This window comes from Eriocheir sinensis, chromosome 47 (genome assembly GCF_024679095.1).
Source record: "Eriocheir sinensis breed Jianghai 21 chromosome 47, ASM2467909v1, whole genome shotgun sequence".
NCBI lineage: Eukaryota > Metazoa > Arthropoda > Malacostraca > Decapoda > Varunidae > Eriocheir > Eriocheir sinensis.
In genome coordinates, this window is record NC_066555.1 from 10,320,682 (window position 1) to 10,326,724 (window position 6,043).

At 42.0% G+C, this 6,043-nt stretch overlaps 1 long non-coding RNA gene across 1 annotated transcript; it reads left to right on the forward strand.

Annotated features, from left to right (window-relative positions):
- Window positions 1–4,806: 4,806 nt before the first annotated feature.
- On the forward strand, window positions 4,807–5,733 carry LOC126981374 (uncharacterized). Its single transcript, XR_007733920.1, has 3 exons — window positions 4,807–4,875; window positions 5,263–5,331; window positions 5,602–5,733. It is a non-coding gene; the product is annotated as an uncharacterized LOC126981374 (long non-coding RNA).
- Window positions 5,734–6,043: the final 310 nt, after the last annotated feature.

Here is a 6,043-nt window from a genome sequence, read left to right on the forward strand (position 1 = left end):
TATAGTAGTAGTAGTAGTAGTAGTTAGTGTATTTATTACTACTATTATTTTTCGATGAAATTACTAATAAATTTATTATTATCATCATCTACTATCCTAACTGTTCGCTTTTCAGCTACCTGGACACTCTAATGGAAAGGAGAGAAGAATGGGCTGTTACGTTCAGGGCAGGTGCGATGCTACGGGGTCATAACACCAACAATTATTGCGAGGCAACCATGTGCATCATCAAGGAAGTTGTCCTGAATAGGTAAGCATGTAGAAAATTGTCAACCCCAATACTTGATATGTCTCTCCCAGGTATCAAATCAATGAAAATTATAAGGCTATGCACATACCTACACTTCTCAATCTTCACATTGTCATCTCGATTAGAATTATTCGTTATTGCATTAACATTGATCGTGGGAACTGCGTAGTTGATGTAATTTTAAAAATACGTGTGACGTGTGTGTGTGTGTGTGTATGTGTGTGTGTGTGTGTGTGTGTGTGTGTGTGTGTGTGTGTGTGTGTGTACATCGTGTCACATTTCTTTTTTTTTTTTTCAGGTGCAAGGCATATAACACGTTGCTGTAGGAAGGCGGAGGACAAAAAATGTAAGTATGGGGACACTGTCCCTTGACGCTGTCACTTCCCTAGGCAACGGAAGATATACTGTGAGGAGCCAGTCTGCTGCATCCCTTGAGTATGCTGTAGATGTGAAGGCTGGCTTCTGTGAATGTAACGTGGGACAAAATGGTGCTCTCTGTAAACACCAAGTCGCCTGTGCAGAACACAGCATGACAGCCCTCCCCCAAGTATTCGCTGCAACAAGTGAAAACAGGCGGTGGCTGGCGTCAGTGGCAGTCGGAGAAGAGAACACCCCTCCAGAAACTTTTTTCAGAGGGTTGTTAGAACCACCGCCAGAAGTGGAGGCTGTCGGCAAAACAACTGTTTTTCCAGAAGAGAGAAGAGGACACTGAACCACCACAACAAGTCATGAAAATAAAGGAAGAACGGTGTTTAGATATTTCAGAATTTGTCGCTGCTGTACAAGATGCGACGGAAAAACACGGAGATGAACATACCGTGGCAGCTTTCGCCGCAGCAGTAAAAAGGATAAGAAAGATAAAAAATTCAAACATGCTAAACAGCATGCTGTACACTTTGGGAACTGATGTCACTACTACTGGAGCTGGCCGAGGAAAAATTCGGTGCCAACCAGCATCAATTGCTCGAAGGGGACAGGGAAAACCGAAGGGCGCAGCACCTCTCGGAAAAGGAAGAAAACCTAACTCTTTGATGCAAAATGCAAAGACAAAGAGGCCAAGAAATCTAGCTGAAAATATTGCAAAAAACTTGGCTAATGCCAAGTCGCACAGGAGTAGCCATTAGGACCACACACACACACACACATTATATATATATATATATATATATATATATATATATATATATATATATATATATATATATATATATATATATATAGAGATATATATACACACACACACACACCCACACACACACACTCACCCCCACACACACAATAATATTAAGAGCATGCTTTGAAATTTATCTAATATAAGCGTATGTTTACTCCTTAAAAGAACGCTTTTATTGATCCCACTTTAAAATATATAACCGAGAGAGAGAGAGAGAGAGAGAGAGAGAGAGAGAGAGAGAGAGAGAGAGAGAGAGAGAGAGAGAGAGGAAAAAATACACACACACACACACACACACACACACACACACACACACACAGAAGCGATACGAAAACACACACACACACACACACACACACACACACACACACACACACACACACACACACACACACACACACACACACACACACACACACACACACACACACACACACACACACACAGAAGCGATACGAAAACACACACACACACACACACACACACACACACACACACACACACACACACACAGAGAGAGAGAGAGAGAGAGAGAGAGAGAGAGAGAGAGAGAGAGAGAGAGAGAGAGAGAGAGAGAGAGAGAGAGAGAGAGAGAGAGAGAGAGAGAGAGAGAGAGAGAGAGAGAGAGAGAGAGAGAGGTTAAGGTGAGCGTCGGCGAGGTCTAGTTAAGTCTCTCCTCAAACGGTGTCTTCCATCCGTTCTCACTGCAGCGCGCAGTACTGTGGTACAGTCCAGAAATATGCCTCCGGGAGGGCAGCATGAGCCAATGCAAGATGGCGCCACTATAAACACTCGCCTGCGCCAGAGCGGGCTGGGCCGACCGTCACGCCCCACCGGGAAAGAAGCCTTGGGCCGACCATCAGGCCCCACCGGGAAAGAAACCTACCGGCGCAATAGGCCGCGGCATAAAAAATAAATAAAGAAAGAAAGAAAGAAATGAGCAGGGGTGGGTTTCATCATAGTGCTCTCCCAGGGGTGATGACGTCATGCGCAGTTGGGAGAATTTCTTGGGCGTGTTTCATTACCGCGCCACAAGCCACTTCCAAGAAGGATTGGGGGCGGTCTTGGGAAAAACCAGCGTTGCCAATCCTCCGCGTCGCTTTGACGTCTAATATGTCTTCAGTTAACCTAAATTACACTTCTTATGTATAATTATGGAATTATAAATATAAACAATTGATATTTAGTTGAAATACAGCGATAGTATCTTCATTGTAAGGAATATGTGCACGTATTTTTGTTCCGTCTGGATCTTCAACGGCACCACGATGTAAACAAACATTTAGCCGGGTGGCGCCTCGCCAGGCCTCACCTACATACGGGCCTCAACACTTCCATCATCACCCTGGAGAGGCGCAGACGTCTCATCTGTGCCTTCGCAGTCACCTACCTACCACGCCAGTGAAACAGGTAGGTTTGAGAACTTCATCTAGGAGTGTTATGTCTAAAAGGAAGGGAGCGAGAGTGAACAGTGAAAGGAGGAAAGGGAGGTTGAAATGCCTAAGGAAGAGAGAAAGGAAGTGAATGGTGATGTAGGAAGAGTAGGATATGAAAATGCATAGAAGCATGTTTAGGGCCACATGGGGAAGCAAGGTGTGCCTTATGTGTGAGAGAGGGGATTAAGATCAAGCACATGCTGTCTGACGCCCCAGGTATGAGAGAGTTAATAGTAATATATATTGGTGGGCCACATGGGGAAGCAAGGTGTGCCTTATGCGTGAGAGAGGGGAATAAGATAAAGCACATGCTGTCTGACGCCCCATGTATGAGAGAGAGAGAGAGAGAGAGAGAGAGAGAGAGAGAGAGAGAGAGAGAGAGAGAGAGAGAGAGAGAGAGTTAGTAGATTATATTACCGTAAGAGGATTCTTGGAGAAAGCTTCAGTACTGGAAAAAGGTTGACTACTGAAAATGTTACTCCCTCCTGGCACTATCAACTCTTTTGATTTTTCTGCATTTTCAGGGGCTGCAACATGATGAAATCCTCCCGCATACCATACAAAAGGAAGGCAAACTGGAGAAAGGAGGCCTCCCTTCTCCTCTGGAGCTGGTAACAGCTCACAGGAGGATTGTTGAGGGAAAAAAATTTAATCAACACATCACAGCTAGACAACGGGGGGAGGTCTGGGAGATGATCATCACCCAGATCAATGCGTCATTTCCCGAAGTAATGAGGGATGTCGCCGAAGTCGAAAAAAAATGGTGAACCCTCAAAGCACAAGGGAGGGAGGAGATAAACCAATACAGGAAGGCTGTGCGTGGAACAGGTAAGGAATGTATTAATTCCTAAGACCAAGTGGATCCTTATATTGAGATCTTCCCTCCAGATCTTTGAGTCCCATATGTAAACTATGAGATTTCTATTTTGCTTCATAATATCAGATATAATTTAATTACACCTGTTCCTCTTGCCATATGTTGTAATTCTTTTACCCGCTTACCATATTTAATCTTCGTCATTTCTTTAAATTTACTTTCCACCAGTGGGCCTTCCTCGTATAGCAAGATATTTTTTAAGCCATTTTATAATTCCCATTTCAAATCTTTGTCAAACTTCAAACCAAACAAGATTCGAGTAATTGCAAAACAAACTATATGGTAAATGTCAAAGCTACATTTATTTTGGTTTGGTGACTGAAAATTAAGTTACTCATGCAATTGTTTAATCTTTCAGGTGGCATACCTCCTCCTAAGGAGCTATCAGAGGTGGCCATGGCCGTGGAAACCATTTTGGGGATTGAAAATTAAAGCATTTCGGGCGTTTCCGATGGCTTGGATGCGAACAGGCTGACAGTTGAGCGAGTATAACGTTACCTGAATGAACCATTACTTCGTTTGAGCAACATCCTCCGCTCACCACACTGTATTGCTGTGCAGACAAATGGTTGAAAAAAAGGTAAATTAGTACACAGTTACTCTTTTGTGATGACACTGAAACTTCAAACCCTTCTCAAGATACTCAAAAGAGCTTGTAATAACCATGGATAATTTTAAGCTCCATTACAATAATCTTATATTCACTGCCCTTCCTTTATGATCCCCACCCCAGCCCTACCAAATTGGGAAGGCGGTTGCCAAATGGTTCAACCATCGCTGAGGGATGAAAAATTATCAACAGATCTTCCATGAACACTAACTTCAGCGACTTTGTGCAAGAGTCGTCAAAACTACCCTTCGAGAAAGCCTACTATGCTATAGGCAGCACCTACAAAAAATAAAAATAAAAGTAAATTTATTAATGAAATATTTTGGTTTCGTTAAAGGAAGTTTAATGTGCAGAAGTTAATTAGTCCACTAGTGATTTTCAATGCAAATTTAAAAAGCCTATTTTAGAAACAATTATCTTACCGATCACTTGTATTAACCTCTTTTGTATGTGTTTCAGAGAACATCAAGCTGCGAACAGTGCCTCTGCAGGAGCTGTGTCTGGGCAGCGCCATCCAGGGCAGTTGTGGTTAGTATTGTGAACATGTTCTGTAAATGTTTTAGACATTGCCAAGTGGTTCAATCATCGCTGAGGGATGGCAAATTATTCAATGATCTTTCGAGAGCACAAAACTTCAGCGACTTTGTTCAAAAGTCGTCAAAATTACCTCTCATGAAAGCCTACTATGCCATGGGCAGGACCTACAGAAAAATAAAATAAAATACAAGCTTATTAATGAAATAGTTTGGTTTGCAGACTTAAGTTTGCTAAAGGAAGTTTAAAGTACAGAAGTTAATTAGTCCACTGGTGATTTTCAATGCAAACAATTATGTTAACAAATAATATTGAAAGTTTGTCATAGTTTACCTGTATCCAACCTATCACTTATATTAACCACTTTTATGTTTCTTTCAGTGACCAACAAGCCGTGGACAGTGCCTCTGCGGGAGCTGTGTCTGGATAGCACCATCCAGGGCAGTTATGGTTAGTACTGTGAACATGTTCTGTAAATATTGTAAACCTATTTGTAAGGTTGTGTTACTCACATGTCATCATGGAACAGGTTATTATAAGAATGTAAGGAGTCTGCAAGAGGCCATTTGGCCGATAAAAGGTTAATGTGAGAAACAGGAAACATCCATAAATGTACTTTTTGTCAACCTTTACCGACCTTTCTTACAGTTCCTATTTGTGTTAAAGGATGATTATCAGCCTATTATCTTCGCTTGTGTTGACAAGTGTATTTTTTTCCAGCAACCAACGAGAAGAAAGCTGCCCTGCCCCCGATGTAGAGTACAGCATTGTGATGGCCACACCAACTTTCGATGATCAGCAGTGTTACAACAATGACGAAATAAAACAACTAGAACTTGCACTTCTAAGAGCAAACATTGAACATGTGATGGCCCAAAAGAGGCATTGTACAAAATCGTATTGACCAAAAAACTTAAGGGAGAACAATAAACAAAATGGTTCTGAAACATGTAATTTATTTTACATCCTTGCATGAAGATCCCATGCAGAACCGACTTTGCCCAAAAGTGCTTTGCAAGTTTGATGAATATGTACATTAGAATGTCTGCATTACGAATATGATTCAAGAATGACTGTGTCAAACTGGTGACTACTCCGTAAGACTGATTCAACTTATATTACCCGCACAGTCCATCAATGCCTTGTCTGGAGGGATTCCTGG